This window comes from Monodon monoceros, unplaced genomic scaffold (genome assembly GCF_005190385.1).
Source record: "Monodon monoceros isolate NGI ecotype Baffin Bay Population unplaced genomic scaffold, NGI_Narwhal_1 Super_Scaffold_9, whole genome shotgun sequence".
Lineage (NCBI taxonomy): Eukaryota > Metazoa > Chordata > Mammalia > Artiodactyla > Monodontidae > Monodon > Monodon monoceros.
In genome coordinates this window covers 55,398,695-55,419,719 of record NW_021703786.1, presented here as the reverse complement: position 1 = coordinate 55,419,719, position 21,025 = coordinate 55,398,695, and the positions used below count along the sequence as shown (strand labels likewise).

At 36.5% G+C, this 21,025-nt stretch overlaps 1 protein-coding gene across 8 annotated transcripts in view; it reads right to left on the bottom strand.

The window, feature by feature from the left end:
* The window catches only part of ZNF207 (zinc finger protein 207), a 47,813-nt gene that overhangs the window by 10,645 nt on the left and 16,143 nt on the right, over positions 1-21,025 (bottom strand). For 6 of the 8 annotated variants that reach the window (XM_029213169.1, XM_029213168.1, XM_029213167.1 and 3 more), the window contains exon 14: positions 12,657-19,531. The gene's annotated coding sequence lies outside the window, so the exon portion shown is untranslated. Of the gene's footprint in view, positions 1-3,508; positions 11,467-12,656; positions 19,532-21,025 lie in introns of those variants that run through there. The other 2 variants (XM_029213174.1, XM_029213171.1) reach the window with 2 other exon arrangements.

Sequence of the window (21,025 nt, the reverse complement as noted above, 5' to 3'; positions counted from 1 at the left end):
ATCACATTTAAAAAAATAAGCACTTGCTACTAGTTTGGGTGGGTTACAGGTTCTAATTTGCCCCATCCTACATCTGCTTCAAACAGCTGCTTCAAGCAGTTCATCTCTGCATCTCTGTAAAATGAGGTTAGACTAGATCTTTAAGGTGCCTTCTAATTCTAACATCCTATGGTTCTATAAAGACAGTACTTTTAAGCAGGATAATTTAAAAAATTCCAATCTTCAAACCAGATACAGTAGTTCTGATCCCAAATGTAAAACTTTTAACTGCCAGGCTTAAATTAAAATACAAGCTAAATGTGTCTCCCTTTCCTGGTGGGAAGCTGAGAAAAACCAACTCAGGTGTCTTGGGTTTCCCAGGACTAGGGTTTTCCCACCACTAGAGTATTTCTTAAGAGAGAAAATACCAAGGTTGTGTCAGAGAAGCAATCGAAAGAGGTCATATGAAGAGGGCCAGGGAGAACAAGAAAAGAATAGAGGCAATATGGATAAATATCCAAATAAACTCCCTAACGAAGACTTCATTTTGTAGATATCAAATCTCCTAATATTTGTATCCCTTTTACCTACTTCCTACCCACTTTCTCTAAGTTTTTTTTAGGTGAAAACAAAACACCTCAAATTTAGTTTTTAACTATGCAAAGGGGCGCATAAATATTTCTGAATGAAAATCGGAATTCTGTCTCTATCCCTGGAGATCTTAAAAATCTTTTTTCCAGTAATACAAGAGGCCCTAAGGTACTTGGTCAAGAATACATTGGTCTAGAACTTGTACTAATTTTTATCTAAAAGCATAATTACTTTGATGAAATTTATATAAGATGATACACATGGGACTTCCCTGGTGGCGCAGTGGTTAAGAATCCACCTGCCAATGCAGGAGACAGGGGTTCGAGCACTGCTCCGGGAAGATCCCACATGCAGCGGAGCAACTAAGCCCGTGTGCCACAATTACTGAGCCTGTGCTCTAGAGCCCGCAATCCACAACTACCGAGCTCACGTGCCACAACTACTGAAGCCTGCGCGCCTAGAGCCCGTGCTCTGCAACAAGAGAAGCCACTGCAATGAGAAGCCTGCGCACCGCAACGAAGAGTAGCCCCGGCTCGCCACAACTACAGAATGCCTGCACACAGCAACAAACACCCACACAGTCAAAAATAAATAAGCAAATAAATTTATTTTTAAAAATATATATGATACAGTATCTATTACAAGGGAAGTATCTTTCTATATCACCAACTTGATGAGGCATATTCCATTACGGAAGTCCTACATACACAATATATTTCATTTTCAAATTGTGACGTGCTTCTGGTAATAAGTATGTACATTGAAAATAAAATTCTAAATTTGAAAAAAATTTTAAGTATCAGAGAGCAAAGCTTCACTACTTGCATAATAAGGTAATAAATTATCGTTTATTACATAATTTTTTTTCAGCCACTGAGTAGTAAGCCCAGAGTAAGACTATCTCATATTTCATAAGAAAGACTTTCCAGGGACTTCCCTGGTGGTCAATGCAGGGAACACGCGTTTGAGTCCTGGTCCGGGTAGATCCCACATGCCACAGAGCAACTAAGCCCGTGTGCCACAACTACTGAGCCTGCACTCTAGAACCCACGTGCCACAACTACTGAAGTCCACGCGCCTACAGCCCATGCTCCACAGCAAAAGAAGCCACTGCAATAAGAAGCCTGCGTATGGCAACAAAGAGTAGCCCCCACTCACCACAACTAGAGAAAGCCGGTGTGCAGCAACAAAGACCCCAAGCAGCCAAAAATTTAAAAATGAATAAGGACTTTCCAAAGAGAAAAAATAGAAGGAAAAAAAACATTAAAAGAAGAATACTTTCCAGCAAAAACTCAGTCAAGTTTTTAATGATTATAAAGAAAACCCAGGAGATATAAGATTAAGGAGACAAGTACCAATACTCTTTATCCATTCACTAACCTTACCAAAATGAAATCCTCAAGGAAGCACTTGAGTACTGAAATACACCCGAGGACACCCAGTTATTGGTGTTTTTGGCACCTTATACTTTAAAAAATTGAGGATGCCCAGATGAGGTCAAGAAGAAAGTATTTGTAATTTACTTTAAAATACTTCAGTATTTGCAATGTGGCAAAATGTATTATTTAGGTTAAGCTGTAACCCAGGTGCTAATCAAGAATACACAGTCCCTGAGTGGTCTAGTGATGTGTTAATTAGGACACATATGACCAGAAGCTGTACCTACAGGCCAATCTGACATCTCTAGTTACGTGGATCAGCTGTATTTAAACAGTCCTCACTTCTGCAAACACAGACTGGATAAGAATTATGAGGCCTGTATCCTTTACTCTTCGATTTGATACTCTAGGTTAAACTTCCATACGATCCTGTATCTAACAGTTAATTTTGGTTGATGTTTGCCCAGGGCTTTCTATAAGAGAGCTCGACCTCTGAAATTTTATAATTTTCTCTGAATTCACTTTTCATGGTAGATGGTGGTTGGATTATCTAGAGGACAGGCAGCTGCAACTTGCTTAGATCAATCTGCTTCTTTCATCTGGACACGGGATAAATGTTTGCCATGCAAACAGTGGCGTTTACCATATGCTGACCTCTCTGCAATAGATTACCTTTCTCCCACTCCGTCTACTGTCTGCCCAACATCCTTCAAGACTCAGAAGTAATCATTTCTGTACAGTCTTCCCTCTTCAACCAACCACCACCAGGCTGAGTTAAGAAGTACTCCATTTCTATTTTTACAGCCCTTCGCTCACCACACTATTTATACCACATTTTACATCACTAAAACCACTGTTTCTTCCAGTGGACTGTACGTTCAATGAGAACATGTACCATTTCCTTAATTACAAAATATTGCAAACATATATAAGTATATCCACATATACACCACCTAGCTTTAGCACTTTGCTGTATTTGCTGCAGATCTTTAAGAAATAAAATATGACTTGGGCTTCCCTGGTGGTGCAGTGGTTAAGAATCCGCCTGCCAATGCAGGGGACACAGGTTCAATCCCTGGTCCAGGAAGATCCCACATGCCGTGGAGCAACTAAGCCCGTGAGTCACAACTACTGAGCCTGCGCTCTAGAGCCCGTGAGCCACAACTACTAAAGCCAGTGAGCCACAACTACTGAAGCCCGCGCTTCTAGAGCCCATGCTCCCACCGAAAAAAAAAAAAAAAAAGAGAAGCCCGCCCGCAGCAACAAAGACCCAACAACGCAGCCAAAAATTAAAAAAATATAAAAATATGACAGATAATAGTTGAAGCACTTTACCTCCACCTCCAAGAGGTAACTTACACCCTGTATTTGGTATTTACCATTCCCATGCAGCTCTCCATACTTTTGTTACATGTATCTGTATGCATAAGCACTAGTGTTGTATGTTTCCAACATTTAAATGCTATAACATTGTACATACCTTTACTCAACTTGCTTTTATCACGCATTGTTTGATATTTATTCAGGTTGAGTTAATTTTAACTATTTTTTTTTTTGCATTTACCTGTATTTATTCATTCCTCTACTGATGAGTACTTTGGTTGTTTCAAATTTTTCAGTTGCAAATAATATCACAGTATTTTTGTACATCTCCTTGTGCACGTATGGTTTCTATAAGACATATATCCAGAGGTGGAGCTGGTGGATCTAGGAATATGTCATCTCCAATCTTATTCATAATCTTGCCAAAATGCTTTCCAAAGTGACTGAACTAGTTTATGTGGCAATATCTGCTCAGAGGTCCAAGATATTCTCTCCTTCTTCCTTTAATAACAGATCCTCCAAATTTTAGACGGGCGCACAGCCAACTAAAAATATATATCATTTCTCAAAATTTTTGTAACTATCTGTGGCCATGTGCCTAAGTTCTGGCCAATGGGATGTAAATAGAAGTTGGGCCACTTCTAGGTGATACCCTTAAAAAGATGAGATGGACCCTCCCCCTTCTTAATTGGTATGTGGACATGATAGCCATAGCTGGAGTAGCTATCATGAAACCAAAGAATGAAGGTGCTTACTAAAGCTGACAGATAAAAAACTAAAAGAAGCCTGGGTCACAAACACTTTTATCAGCTCTATGCTTGGACTGTTACAAGAGAAAAAGTTCCACTTCACTAAACCATGTTATAGTTGGATTTTTGTTACAACAGTCAGAACGTGTATCCTAACAAAACACGCTCCCATCGGCAGTGTGTAAGAACATACGTTGTTCCGCATCTTTGTCAACATTTTTATCAGACCTTGATTTTTGCCAAATCGATATAGGTTTTTGAAATGGTATTCTACTGCTTTAACTTGCATTTTTATGACTCCTAGCGAAGATGAGTCATCTTTTCATATTTATTGGTCATTCTAGTCTTCTCTTTTGTGAAGTGCCAGTTGATACTTTGACCATTTTTCCACTGGACTATACTTTTCTTGTCAACTAAAAGCTTTAAATATTCTGGATATATATATATATATATATATATATACATATTGCAAAATACTTCTTCCTGACTTAACCTTACTGTTGTGAGCTAACTTCAGTTTTCTCAGCTGTCCAACAAGGAGGTTAACATGGTTTTACAGCATTTTCATTTGAGTGTATGTAGGCTGGGAACGTTAATTCTTAGTTCTGAATATGAAGACACCTTTCAGAAAGCATCCAGGATTTGCAAACATACTTCTAAAATACTACATGATGGATTTTTCTTATAAAAGGCACACAACAATCAAAAAAAAAAAAAAAGAAAAGGAATTCCAGAGACTGACACTGTCCTCAAAAAATCGTTAGAACTAAAGGATGTAATAAAGTAGGCAAAGTGAAAGAGAGAGAGAGACTGACTCCAGGTAAAACAAAAAACTTTACTGAAAAGGAAATGTAATCACATTACACTTCGTGGCCTTTTGAGTAATATTTACTATCATAAGAAATCTGTCGATTTCTAATTTTAAAATCAATCTGTAAAGAAATTAAAAAATCAATCTATAGACAAAACATGTTGTTTTATAGAAAATGCAAATGTCCGAGCCTCGACACTGCAGAAAGTATAGACGTGCGAAGTAAAAAGTGAAAGGTAGAAAAGGAACAGAAGAGTAAACGATGATATCTTTGTGTTATTAAGTAAGGAGTTTAGATACTGTCTTTAATTGATAGAACAAGGAATAAAGATATGTTATAGAGGTAACAAATAGTGGAACAAAAAAGTGATATAATTACATAAAGGATAGTATAGATGGAATAAGCTAAATCATTACTTAAGACAGTGGAAATCAACAAATGTTAATATTTATAAGTCAGTAACAGAAAGATGTCATTTATACATACTGAGAGGAAGCCAAATGAAAATACTATTAAAAGTAGTTCTTCCTTGGTACTGTGACTGTGGGTGGGGCAAGGAACTATTGCCTTTGTTTTGGCCACACCACACAGCTTGCAGGATCTTAGTTCCCCAACCAGGGATTGAACTCAGGCCCATGGCAGTGAAGACGCCAAGTCCTAACCACTGGATCGCCAGGGAGGTTCCCTATTGTTTTTTATTTGATCCACATTGGATTTTTAAAAGTGATATGCAATACTTTAAACAAAAATTTACTGTTTCAAAAAGGAACAGTATGAACTCTGTACAAATGTCCAGGGACCACGTAAAAGATTACGCGCTCTTAGAAATTATGAATTTCTGGAGTTAAATTCCTTTTTTTTTTAGTCTCACCACTACTTGCTTGCTGATTGAGAAACAGATGCCTGAGGTATGCTTGTCAATATCCTGACAGTTATCACAGCTTTTCTGATTTGAGAATTGAGATCACAGAGATGAACCTATTCAATGCAACAAACATTTATGGCCCACTATGTGCCAGGCACTATGAACCAGAGGTAGAATGAACACCAGGGTAATAAATTTAGTCACCTATTTTAACTGTTTCCAAGATATGTCTTCCACCCAAACAATTCACTGGTTGTTCTTAAGTTTTACTTTCATGATCTCAACCCTCTTAGAATACTGCACTGCCACCAAAACCCTTCTAAGGAACTGAAATCCTGAGGCCGAACACTAATTTCTTTATTTATTCCCATCTACAACCTTCAACTCAGTCATAGTGGCCAATTACTGCCACTCTTGTTCCCTGACATCATGCTCCATCAAGCTGACATATCATTTGCTTGTCCATTATCAAACCTTCCTCTCTGGGACTATCTGGGTTTCCTGCTATTGACAGCTGCTAGATAAATTCCCACAAACATCAGCTTCCATCCAAGAAGCCCCACATTGGTGACCCACAGAAGAACTGGTCTGAAGGTGTCTTTGGCTCATAGTGTTTCATTTAAGTTTTAAAACAGAACTACCTTTTTGTCAAATTCAAAAAGATTTCTAACTTTTCTAGGAAAATGAAATCGGACAACCCTGACCAAACGTTACGCATGGCATGAACCTCATTCAGAAGGGTCAGGACTTCACCACTCTCCAATTGGCTCGTTTCACTCATTTCTACTATCTGGTTCTAGGTATTTTATTAATAGTTTGCAATCCCTAGTCCAGCCTACCTCTATTCTAAATTCGAGCTGATCTTGCACCATGTAGGAAAGGGGAACTTTTTATTCTGGTAGACATCCTATAGGAAAAGTTACCTCTCAAAAGTTACATCCTATAGGAAAAGTTACCTCTCAAAAATCCTTCTAATCTTCCTGGAAAAGCACAAACTACACTGTTTCTCAGAACAGTTTTGTCCAAGAAACTCTTACTGTTGGAAAGGGTTATTCATTAGCCAATCAATAAGTACCTTCTAAAATCCTGCTTAAAAAACAAAAAAAATCCTGCTCAAAAGAACAGCATGAGTTAGTCAGATTTAAACTGCGCAATGCTCAAATAAAGGCACATGTCTATTGGAACCGCTAGTCTGCTCTGATGAAACCAACCCACTATTGGCAAGTTAGTTGAATTCAGCAATTATTAAGTGCCTCTCTTTAAGTATTGAGTTGGCCAAAAAGCTCATGTGGCTCTTTCTGTAAGTTACAGAAAAACCCCAAACGAACTTTTTGGCCAACCTAATACCACGCAGCAGCATTCTAGGTTTTAGAAATACAATGAACAAGACACACACCTCCATTCAAGGAGGCTGCACTCCAGTCCAAACAGGCAACATTAACGGTTGAGTACTTGGTGTAATGAAAGCATATATGACGGTCATCGTGAAGGCTCAGGAATTTTTAAGAGGAAATAACCTCTAAACTAAAATTTGCTAAGTGTAAAGATGAGGATGTCAACCAAGACAAGAGGTAATGGGAGGAGACAGGGTGTTCAGCCTAAGAGAATTGAGAGTTTGAACTGAGTACAAAGGGGAAATGGAAAGAAGTGAAACTGGGAAGATAAGCAGCGGGTCAGATTATGAAAGGTCTTCCAAGCCAAATAAAGAAGTAAAACCTAAGTATCACTCTTCACTCCTACTCTTTACGGCACTTCCAATCATTCAAGTTTTATCCTGAGGGAAAAGAGAAGTCATTAAATGAGGAACAGGAAAAGAAGCTTAAGAAGCACCAAAAGGAATAATCTAGAGAGCACTAAAGAAGGTAGAAGTTGCTGTGTAAAGACATTACAAGACAAGCACAGAAAACAAGCACAGACTGGGAGAATACATTTGCAAAAAAAAATATGATAAAGGACTTTGTACCCAAAATATAAAAACAAAATTATTAAAACTCAATAAGGAACCAACCCAATTTAAAAATGGGCCAAAGACCTTAACGGAAACCTTACTAAAGAAGATATATGCATATGAAAAGATGCTACATGTCATATGAAGTTAATGCACAGTTAAATGAGATACAACTACACACGTATTAGAATGGCCAGTGTCTAGAACACTGACACCACCAAATGCTAGCAAGGATGCAGACCAAGAGAAGCCTGCATACATTGCTGGTGGGTATGCAAAAGGGCACACTTCGACAGAGTTTGGCAGTTTCTTATAAAACTAAACAATTTTTACTATACAATCCAGCAATTACATTTCTTCACATTTATTCCAAAGGATTTGAAACCTTATGTCAACACAAAAACCTACACATTGATGTTTACAGCAGCTTTACTCATAACTGTCAAAACCTGGAAGCAACCAAGACGTCCTTCAGTAGGTAAGTGGATAAACTGGTACATCCAATTGAATATTATTCAACACTAAAAAGAAATGAGCTAACAAACCATAAAGACATGGAAGACCCTTAAACACATATTACTGACAGCTTATCTGAGGCTATATACCGTATGATTCCAATTGTATGACATTCTGAAAAAGGTAAAACTATGAAAACAAAAAAAGATGTGATTGCTAGGGGTGGGAATTGGGGAGATGAATAGGCAGAGCACAGAGAATGTTTAGGGCAGTGAAAACGTTCTGTATATTACAATGATGGATATGTCATTATACTTTTATTCAAACCCATACAAAGCACATCTAGTGAACCCTATGGTAAACTACAGATCTATAGACTTTGGGTAATTATGATGTATCAGTGTACATTTATCCATAGTATTTTTAAAAAACAAAGTACCATTCTGGTAAATGATGTTGATAATGAGAGAGGCTATGTGTGGGGGCAGAAAATATATGAGAAATCCTGAACCTTCCTCTCAATTTTGTTGTAAAACTAGAACTGCTCTAAAATATAAAGAAAAAAAAAAGGCAGTTGGTGGAATTCCAGAGCACAGTAAAAGGGGTTACCATGAAGAACTGGATACTGACTCCAAAGCAATAAAGGGTGTAAATACAGTTTATTTTATTTTATATAGTATCTAAAAGTTAAAGGCTTTGACTTTTTATTACCTTCATGAATTAGGAAGCAAAGCCATGAGACATGTATGCCGTGTGTGCTGGCATGGGAAGGAAGCAGACAAGGATTTGAAGACACATGGAAAAAATAAGCAGAAAAGGTGACTATACCCTTACACAGAATTGCTTTGCAGCACCATGGGCTCAGCAAAGGTTGAAATGGTTATATGTTATCCATCTACAGTGTATGATTATACCCTATTAGACAACTTGCAAAGTTGTGTGATTGCTTCACTAGTGTCACTACAACCCATATTCTTCAAAATATATTAATCATTCACTCAAAAAATAAAAAAAAAACATTAAGCACCTATCACATTAAGTAGTGTGCCAAAGACTTCAATAAAAAGAAACTTTCAGGAGTCAGTAAATTAAAGCAGAGGGATAAAAGTCATGAGGTCAAAAAGAACAAATGAGCTTATAAATAACGGTTTTGTTTCAGGTAATGAGCAGCTCACTGATCCTTTCAAACTCCAGGTACAAATAAGCTGGATGAACAGCACACTCACTCTGCCAACTATTAGAAACTGACTGTGGAAAACCAGTTTGGGGGAAGGTTTTGTGTGTGGGGGGCGGGGTACACGGGCCTCTCACTGCTGTGACCTCTCCTGTTGCGGAGCACAGGCTCCGGACGCGCAGGCTCAGCGGCCATGGCTCACGGGTCCAGCCCTCTGTAGCATGTGGGATCTTCCCAGACCGTGGCATGAACCCGTGTCCCCTACATCGGCAGGCGGACTCTCAACCACTGCGCCACCACGGAAGCCCTGGGGAAGGTTTTATAAAGAGTTCAGTTATGTAAAATAGGATTTACCTGGGCCTAACAGAAAGGTTTTTGAAGCAGGGGAGCAGTCTTACTACTGAGAGAAAGTGACAGAAAAAATTGAGGGATTACAAGACAGTGACCAAGTAAAGTGTGGGATACAGAGGGTTGCCAAAACGTTTTAAGCTAGCCCTTGTGAACAGGAGGAATTCTAGTTTTAACTTGACTGAGTCAATAGCAGTCAGGCCCAATTACTGTTCCTGAATCCTACTACTCCACATCACCAGGACAACAGTGGCACTGAGGAAATGGTGACAGTGTCTGGTGATCTGGTGGTAGACTGTGGATGCTTCTGAAGAGATGTGGAGACCAAAACGAAACTCTCATCAGTGAAGATCAAAGGCACTCCAATTTCTAGAGGAAATGTATATCCCTAATGTGGTATTCAAGGACCTTTACAGGCACACCTTAAATTTTCTTCTCATTCTTTGCAACTTTCACTCACATACCTCTTTATATTGTTGGGTTTTCCAGTCATTCTCTTAACACTTTTTCATATTTGTCCAAATCCTAACAACTCTTCAAGACCTAGTTCAAATGCCTCTTTTTCCCGACACAAGGCAGGTGGAATTACCGTCCTCCAAACTTCCTCAGAGGGCATTTTCACTTTCCTGTGTTAGCATTTATCCTTAAATCTAAAAAGACTGAAGCTTTCTCAATGCCTTACCAGATCTTCAATAAACATTTCCTAAATGAACGGTCAGGTGTGGGCTAAACCATGTTTAAGAGTTTAACTTTCAAATCTGTTTTACTTTTTTTGTGCTTAGGTTTGGCATCATCTAACTTCTTCTCCAATGATCATCTAAGCCATATTAATTCATAACATCAGTTATTCTTGAGTTCTGTTTAGAGCAGGTTCTTGGCCTTCTAACTAGTCCCTATACTGCCCACCAATCCCCCCACCCTCAAACAACTTAGAATGACCTTTCAAAAATCATTTATACTACTCACCAGCTCAAAGTCCTCAATGACTTCCATTAGAATAAAATTGAAACCATGACCTGTGATTTGGCCTACCTTTCCAAGCTGCACAAAGGCCATCCCAATCCACCACTCATATACTTCATTTTTTGTTCCTCCAAGATGCTATGCTTTTCCATCTCAGTTTCTGCACATACTTCTGCCTGTAATACTGTTACCCAACAAGACTTTTTGCAATGGCTGGCTTCTTAAATCCTCAACTCCAAGGTCCCTTTTGAGATGCATTCCCTGTCTATCTGTACACAGGAGAGTATCCAAACATGTCATAGGCATTCATATTTACTAAATGAAATTTTTAGGTTTTCAATAACTGCCTACCCGTCCCTAGCCCTGCCATTTCCACTGATCCGTCAGGCAAGGCTAAGTTGTTTCACACAGTAACTTTTTCTCACAAGTCTAGGAAAATTACCATCATTTTAGAGAAGTTAACTTGTTCAAGGTCATAAAACTACTAAATGATGGAGCAGGATCTGATTGCAAGGTCTAATTTTATGCCTATAGTCTAAACCACTATGCTACTCCTGGCTCCATCTGCTTGTTCAACCTTAATACCTAATCACAATTACCCCATACCCACAGTCTAATTCTCCTCATTTACCCTTTACTTTCTCCCAATACACATTCCATATTTAATAAAAATAACTTTTTATTCTATTTCCCAAGGCATACCAAAAACTGTTCAGGACAGCTGATGTGTATCATTACAATTCATTCTCAATAGAATTTGTTCTGGATACAACTTAATAAAACGGGCTCAGACAAGTATCATAAATAATAAATGAAAAAATTTTTACTCATCTTTGTTAAGAACAAGCACTCAAATGTTTATTAATGGTCGATCATTACCTTGGAACAAAGAGAGGCCTGCTTTTAATAATGCAAAAGCAAAAATCCTTCAACCTTTAAAAGAAAACACAAACTGAAAATTGCTTCCAATATGAAAATAAAGCACCATTTCTCAAATGGTAGTTTTGGCTTTCTTAAAGCCTAGCAAGCACTCCCAGATGACTTCAAGAGAAAGAAAATAAACACTTCAATGCCTTTTGTGAGCTCTAATAATTACATGGCTGCATACACTAAAGAACACCTAGGAACATCTCTTCCATCCAAACCCTACCTAAAGGCTAAAATTTAATATAGTTAACTACTATAAACGTGGTCATCCATTTTTCTTATGCACTAGCTTCCAGGTGCTATGTCAAAGTGACAAAATGCACTACTGGACTTCCCTGGTGGCACAGCGGTTGAGAGTTCGCCTGCCGATGCAGGGGACACAGTTCGTGCCCCGGTCCCGGAAGATCCCACATGCCGCGGAGTGGCTGGGCCCGTGAGCCACGGCCGCTGAGCCTGTGCTCCGCAGCAGGAGAGGCCACAACAGTGAGAGGCCCGCGTAACGCAAAAAAACCCAAAATGCACTACTACTTGTGTTAAGAAAAAATTTTAAACACAACCTGCCCAAAAAAATTCCAAGTATTAATTGCTAGTATTTTCCCTTTTTTTGAGGGGGAAGGGGTGCAGTGGGCCCAAGCTGCGGGCTTGCAGGATCTTAGTTTCCTGCCCAGGGATGGAACCCAGGAATTTGGCATTGACAGCGCCGAGTCCTAACTGGACTGCCAGGGAATTCCCCCATGATTTTTTTTGGGGGGGGGGGGGGGCTCGAGTTTTAAAATTGGGAATAAATTTAAAGCAATTTTTTTATTACAACCTTTAAATCAGAGAGTTCACTTACTTACACTAAAGGTTATGCCACTATTCAATGTCTTTTTGTTTAGCTAGACCATTTAAAATCAGACACATGGACTAGCATTTATCCTCCCTTGTTTGTTTCGTTCAGGTCCTCCTTACCATCGTATCATACCCCTTGTATGACTTGCTCTTCAGTTCCCTCCTTGCCAGTACAATGCTGGAGTGAAACCTGGAGACTGAATGGAGGGAAGCCACCCACCCCCAACACCCCAACCCGGGTCCCAACCCTTTAAGATCTTGTACCACTTCACAAAATAATGCTATACCAGTTTAGAAAACTGTAGACATACCGCTCAGATATAAATCACCTTCCCTGCTGTAGTAATTCAATGTTTTCACTTTAACCTCTATTTATTCTTCTTCTTAATAGTAATGCAGTTCCAGGGAGGAGAGATTCCAAAATCTCACCACCTTTTTCTCTTATTTAAAAACCACTCCTTCTATGAAAATCCAGCATTGGCTTAATATTATTATACGATGATTCCTACAATACTCCAGGAAGAGCACAAAGATTTCTTTCCCATTTTTGATCAGTTGTCTATTGTCAGCTTTAACTGGAGCTGAAAAACAGAAGGCCTACATAAACTGAAAGTCATCACTGAGTTTTAAGATAGGGAGGTTTAAATAATTCTTCTTGAAGATATTTTCTTTACCCGCCACTTATTTCTACCCTGAAAAAACCCTGAAATATGAAATTAGTAAAACACCATACAAAATAAAAAGAAAACAATGCAGACAAAGGAGTAAGGTACATTTCAATTTAATCAGTGTGCACACAAATTTGTAAAAATTCTAGACACATTAAGTCGCAAAGAAGATTTAAGAATTCCTGTTCACATCTAAATATTAGCTTAAACTGTGGAAATTTGGCTACTTATTCTCATCACTATTACATGCATTTAGTTACATACTTACCAGATTTTCAGTGTCTGCTTATCCTTGCTAGGAAAGGACAGAGTTCCTTAGAAATTTACTTCACTTTAAATCTTAAAGACATAAATTGAGGGTCCACACTTTGTGTAGTGCTTATCTAGAAGAATACATTACCATTATCACATATTCAAATTTTCAGATTTATTTTAGAAGACTATCACTGTTCATACTAAAAAGCATGAGCTGACTTTTTATTATTGGCTTACAAAGTTCACAGCAGGAAATACAATGTGAAAACATCCTTAGATAAACTGATGTTAGGTAGGATGTGGCTAAAAGCTAGAGAGAAAAAAATCCATGTGTTACAATGACGGAGGGATTTAACAGGGGATCAAGTAATTACAAATATGCTCAGGCTAATTTTCACGGGTATACACAATCCCAGAAATCAGTAGTCCAACCCAAGTTTTTCATGCAAGGTTAGAATGATTTAAGAATACATTTGAAATTCTCAAGCCTCACTCAGAGACTCCTGTAAGCAATTAGTCTGCATGACCATTTTGGGCAAGCTTTCCTTCAACTCTATTCCCAGCTTAACTACTCAAGAATCACTGGACAAAAATTCTGGTCTTTAAATTTTAAACCTACGCAACATGGCAACCAAAAGCATTGAGGAAAAAAAACACTTTTGCCTGTCAACTAAAAAAATTTTTAAGTTAAAATAAAAAATTTTTTAACACTAGTTTTGAGTAAAAACATCTTTCCTATCTCACCAAAAAGAAATCATTTACATGTTAAAGTTTTTGTAGTTATATAGTCTATTAAGTGAAGGTCAGGAAAAAAGTGAGCCCCAATTATTAGAGAAACATCAGGAGGTAAAATAATCACCTTCTTAACATTCTCAATTCAGGTAATAAGAGTGTAGAAACTCATACACTTTGATCAAAGTGTCCAACTTAAGTTAAATTTAAATGGAAAAATAGTGATATATAAAAGTATAAAATAGTACTCACCAGAAAAGCAGCTTTAAAGAGATGGTTTTAAGGAAAACCATTTCCACTGTATCTACGCCATTTCTTATACAGATTAAACTGTGAAAGGCAATGAAACTTAAGCCCTTAGGCAATTTTATATGTTAAAAAAACAAGTGGATATCTTATAAAATATATTTTATTATAAGTTGATAAATCAAGGTCTTTATCACCATCCCAGTTTAATAGGAGTAAAAAAATCAGTAGTTGTACGGACAGACTCACATTATACAATATTACACTTAAGGTGAAGAGGAAGCCATACAGAATAGCAGAATGGTTCAGGTAGGCTTGTATAAACTAAATTGTATACTTTCTTCTTCTCTCCTCAGTATTTAAAATTTTTATCAACATAAGAGCACAATATTTAAAGGTTAAAGGAAATCTCTGAAGGATGGTTCAAGACAACAATGAACGCTGGTAGAACCAATGAAACTAATAAAAACTTTAACATAACTTTCATAACCTGTTATGTCCTCACTGCTCCTCAAAAGGAATATACAAAGAATGTGTCTAGATTTCTTGATGGGTAGTCAGCTTTCATCTGAATATTAAAAAGGTTCTTCTTAGTTCAAATTAAAATGAACCCACAGTGGTGGTGCACCAACAGGTTATAGTTTACAAAAAGGATGAACAAAATTAGTACTTACAACAAGAGTTACTAAAAATATCTAAGAACAAAAAAGCAACATAAAAATATATTCTGGCATACGACTGCACACCATTTATCACTACTAGAGGTGAGGAAACTTGACTTTTTATCTGTTGATTCATACTGTCAAAAGTTAAAAGGTAAGTATGAGTACCAAGGAGCGGCTTAAGTAGGAGACCCTGGACCCAAACCCCTGTACTCCATATACCAACATGAGCATATAGCCAATTAAAACTTTCAGTCTTCCTTCTATGTACAACATATCTATTTAGGTTTAACCGTAACCCGATAATGAAGGAGCAGTATTACACCTTTATTACAACTCAGGTGAGCAAACCTAGAGCTACTTTGGCCCAAGTACTGAGTGTTTAGAAGTGTCCAATGTCATACTCACATTTAAGTAACTGCACAGCTTTCTTCCTGGTGTGGGTTATATGGGTATGTTTGAAAAAAATAGGAACATCAGGTACTTACAGATTAAACTAACCTGTACTGGCAGGGCTGTGGGATTTTTCTTCTCTACCAGTAAGTAGCAAATGCTGAAATTCTGCTGCTAGTTAACAAAAACACAAATTGTATTAAACTGAGGAGTTCAATTCATAGTTTAAAAAGTCAATGTGCATAAAATTTCCTCAGAGCCTGACATTATTACATTAAAAAAAATTTCCCTGTCTTACAAAAAGTACCTTATATTGGCTATTAAATTTAGAGTGACCTTATGAGAATGAGTTAGTAATACTGTATATCTCTTGGACACCTCTCAATTTTAATAAATTATATATTCCAGTATGTGTACTATAAAGATATGGGTTACTCTAAAAGGAGAGGGGGTACATATATCTAGGAATAAAAATCTCTGCGTGATAATTTCTAATTTAAGTACATGTAGACACATCCCACAGAAACAAGCAATTTTTAATATTTTAAATTCAACTTCTAAAATACTTGACTTCATTTCTGTATATTAAAGATTTTCCATTTTAAACACATGGGCTGAAAAGCACACTCTATTGCTTCTCCTAGAAGTACACTAACAAGCTAATAGCTAAAAAGGCAGGCTATGCTCAGTAACTAAATCTCCCATATTTTTCTAACTCAAATTTACAGAAACTTTAATAACGCTTCCCTTGGTCCACTTGGGTAGTTAAGCAGACTTGTTTTATTAGTAGAAACTGGAAAATGACGTGGTAAACCTTGTTTATTTTCATCTGATTGCCAAATTATTTATAAATAAAAATATTAAGAATGAGCTACATTATAATAAATGATTTGATGAAATCTTGCATAACAAATGTAAACCAAGGCCAAAATACTATTACCTTTCATTACATTTAAGGTTCTTAAAAGTCTAACGATACTGTACAATGGCCTCTCACCCAAATAATCACTACTGGTTTGTGTGTAGTAAGCTGGGCAAACAACATTCTTCATTTTTATCCAAGTTGGGCATCAATGAATTTCACTGCCAGTTCCTCACATTTAAACAAAAACGAAGGCATATGATTCTTAACTATAATAATGATAAAAAAAAAAAAAAAACCCAGACACAGTAAGAATGCCAAAAGGCCCGGAGAATTCCAATAAAGGACTTCCCCTTTTTTTACAAACAAAGCATTACACAAACCCCTGACTAAACACACAGCACATTACTGAAACTGTGCCATATCACAACCTTACATACCATTACAGCATTTGGAATTAATGGCTGGGGTCCAACTAATCAACTGTTAAAACAGTTTACTCACATGTACCTTCTCTGTAAGTTAATGTGCCCGAAATTACAACATATACACAAACATATTCTCATGATAAAGCTGGTGATTATTTGCCTCCTAAAGAACCTAACCATGAACCAGTCTTCATTTATAATACAGTGTTCAATTTGCTTCAAATAGAAATAGTTCAAATTAGCTTCAGTGAAGATCTCCTTTGGGTCTCCAATTTCTGCCTTAATATGATTTCTATATCCTGACTCGTAAAATGTAATTTCCCCTGAGAATATACATGAGATTAGTTGAATAGATTTAAAGAGAGATGGTTCAAAAATTTCAAACTAATACAGTTTCAAGTTATTATTTTTCCAGAGTTGGGCAGAAAATGAAAAGCTCTTTCTTTTATGGCCAAATTATTATGCAAAAATGTATGAAGTCCACAGCAAGAAAAACAATGCTTATAAAAAACAATTCTCCTCTGAGCCTTACTGAAGAAATCTAGTTTTTTAAAACATGATACTTTCAAGCTTATTTTCCTACAAAAATGCCAAGTAAGAACATGAAAACAAAAAAAAACAAACAAACAACAAAAAAAAAGAACATGAAAACACTTGGAAATGTTGGAGATGTTTAAAGTATTAGGGAGCTCAAACTGAGGTCCTGCTTTCCCCATTTGCTATGTATTAGTTTGAATTAGATTCATAACAGGGAATGCCTAAGAGCCAAGATATTAAAAGTATAGTTCTCAAAATACAACATTAATTACAAAATTGTGAATATCCACTATGTGCATGACACTATATATAACATCATTAAAGTAGCTGCTTATTTTGCCAAGAAATATCAGATGATTGCTATGCTACTAAAACAAAAGATCATTTATTAAAATGATTCAGATGACAGAAAACAAAATACTGAGAAAGAAGGCTAAAAAGGAATAACCTACACTAATATTCAAATCATGAGATAGCAGAAGTATAAATGGGAGAATGTTTACTTACAAAACTCTGCCTTACAGTCAATAGTCTTATAATGAATCTCTTCTTTTAGAAGACTTCCATAAAAGAGTAAGAAAACCAGTTTCATTTTGGAATAACATACAAAGGTTATTCAATAAGGTAGATAAATACCACCTTTAAAAAAAGACATACTTGATTTACACAAAATTTTAGGGAACATGTTTACTACTTTTTAAAAAATCCCCTAACCGATACAAGTGTCAGTTTACTTAAACAAAATTTCATCTCAGTAAAGAAGTGACTTCAACATTTCCTTTCAGTAATTTACCAAGTTTTACCTGTGGATATAATAGATACCTGAAAGTTATTCTCAAAACTGTATTTGTCTGAGTCAGAGGACTACAAAGATCGAAGAACCTACATCTTAGATATCTGTATCACCTTCAACAAATTATGTCTCCCTTAGAAAATCCCTCCCACCCCAGTACTCAAGCATTTAAGAGGGTATTTCAATTATAATTATTTCAATGATCACTATTAGAATTAGGACAAGCAACTTCACTCTTGAATATTTCAGTATATTGGGGAATGATGGATGCAACAGAAAACAACTCCAACTGAGGAGTCTTAAAAGATGCAGTTATTGAGCAGGTAGTAAAATATTCCAGTGGAATTTTTTTGTTGTGACACAATTCTTTTTTCAAACGTTAATTATCTTTTTTCCATGATTCAGTTACAGAGAAAAGCTTATATTCTAATTACAGAGGTGAAAATTTGGAATTCATTTAATTCGTTTTTCTTCTTTGTTTCCAAGAATTAAAACCACATAGAAACACAAGCCTGGGTTTGCTAAACATTGTACTATAAGTGAACTGTTACTGTTCAGAGGAAAATGCTATCTGCATAGAACAGTGGCTTTAACACGGGAAGGAACAAAAGTAATCCAAGTTAATGTTTTGGCCTCTCTTTCAGTTCCCCTGTTACTTGCCCACTACAACATACACACATAAACACAACTTTTTCCACCAAATAAAAACAATTTTTAGTTGGAAACAAACACGGGTGTTTTTCATGTGTGCATATTGCATCAAATTATTGTTCAGTAAGGATAAAAATGAAACTCAAAATAATCGTTCCAAAACCACAATTCAATATACTAAACTTTACTATGTGAAACAATTTCAGTTTGGCTGCCTGAAAATTTGTAATCCATCCATACTGATAAGTGTGTAATACCCAAACTCTTTTATTATATCAAATGTGTAGTGTATACGCATACATACCACACATACACACCATCTTCCCACTTTTCACAGGGCTCTACATTAACATTTGCTCTAATGTGGTGAAATTTGGAAATATTAAAAGTCACAAGCATTTCCAGATGACCTTTCAACCTTAACGTTCAATGCATAACTTTGGGATTAAAAATGCAGATTTCAGTATCCAGTGGCATTTCCAATGATTATTATCCTTGAGGTTAAATTTAATAGTTTGAGGAGAAAATAACCAGTAAGATTTTCCTAAAAGTGAAAGGGAAAATTTGAATGAAACATTTCACGCCTCCAAATCAAGAACGTCAAATTTTGTCAATTTACTCAAGTTCAATATAAATAACATCACCTTTACTGAGGCTGTTAAATATTACGTAACACAAAGTAAATTCCATAAAGTTACATGTCAAATACTTTTTTCTGTTTATTAACACCACAGTCAAACGTGAATATTAATATAGAGCCTTCTCTGCCAAAAGAGTATAAAAATCCTAAATTTAATTAAATTTAGGGGCCTTCACCAAACTTGCTGCAAGTTTGGGGACATGAATATCCAACAGCCATAAAGCTGTGAAAGCCCCTATAAGGAATAAAATAAATCCCACTTGCCTCAGACTGAACAGGGCAACACTGAGACTCAGCCTCAGCCTGTCCTATGGCAGGGCTATAGGAAGAAGAAAATTTTAATTTTAGAAAAACATTACCCAATTAATTTAAAAGACATGCATTTAAAAAAATCCCAATGATCAAGCAAGCAAAGGAAAAAAGAGTAGCTCTTTAAAAAAAAAAAAATCTATTGTCCTATAATTCCACTCTGAGCCCATACTTTTACTGGGAATCTCGCCCCCCTCTGCAAATAATTAAATTTAATTAAACTGAGTTTAAGTTCAGTATGTGACTTGATCAGTGGAACAGGAGTGCTCAAAGAATATTTACCCCATTCCTAACAGTAAAAGTGTGAAAGATTGCTAAAATAGTATTCAAATCAAATGATATCCAGCAGCCACTCAAAAGTTGATCCTCACCTGCTGGTCTTGTTACTGTCATACACACAATAGAAACTAGTGCCAGACAAAAATCGTTTTTGTTTTTTTAAAGAAAGTGGTAACAGTGGATGTTAAGGTAGAGCCAAAACTGGCAGCCCCATTAATCTTACAACTTCCTAAATTATGGCAATCACAATGCCTGCCGGTATATACCAAGTCCCAAAGCTGTCTTCTGTGAGGGCAGATGAAGTTTATTTCAACTCAACTCCATCTATTCTTTAAGAAAGCGTAAGTCAGAGTTAACTATTTCAACATAATTTGTTCCACTCGTGATTTAACCACATTATGGACCCCAGAAGCAATTAGGTAAAAGGTATTTTCTAGAAGCTTAATTACACTCTGATGCATGCACAAATTACACATTAAATATACCAAATGGGCACCATCTGAGCCATATACCTACGAAATACAACAGATGAATGATGTGCCTAAGTGTTGTGCATAACATTTTGAATTAACTTTTAATTAGAATTCTATCACTTCTTTAAAAGTGGCAATATTTTCTCCTTTCTGACCTCAGAAAGCAACAAACCTCAATATATCAGTTCTCTTTGCATCAAATGCAAATCAAGCTTTGCATAATTTTTGAAACATTACTAACCCATTTTTTCCCCTCTTCCTGATTCCTCTCCCCCACTGCTATAATCCATTCGTAGTTTGTTGATAAGCCTGTATGTGAAATGCTTGAGAGACATTTGGTTTGGGAGAATATTTCCTATTTAATAATTCTAAATTTAATTATGCCATTTTTACCTTAAAAGATTTTCAACACAGGTCTTTCTTTGGCAGTATGATAAACATGCTGCCAAATCTAAGAAATATATGATAATTTCAAAACTATTTACGTAGACAGGCGTTTGGTGAGAAAGGGGTAGAGACATGGCTGCTGGCAGCAGGAAGAAATGCATTCTTGGCGATACATGCACGTTGCCTTTTCAAACTATGAAATTTTTTGACCCTCAAAAATAGCATAGAAGCTGTAAAACCACTGGAGCAGAATAGCAGATTTAAAATAACACTCAGCTTTGTTAATACTTACAATGTTTTGTTTAAGATGAATGACTTTTACTTGTCACTTACATACACTCTTTTATGATAATTAAAACATCTTT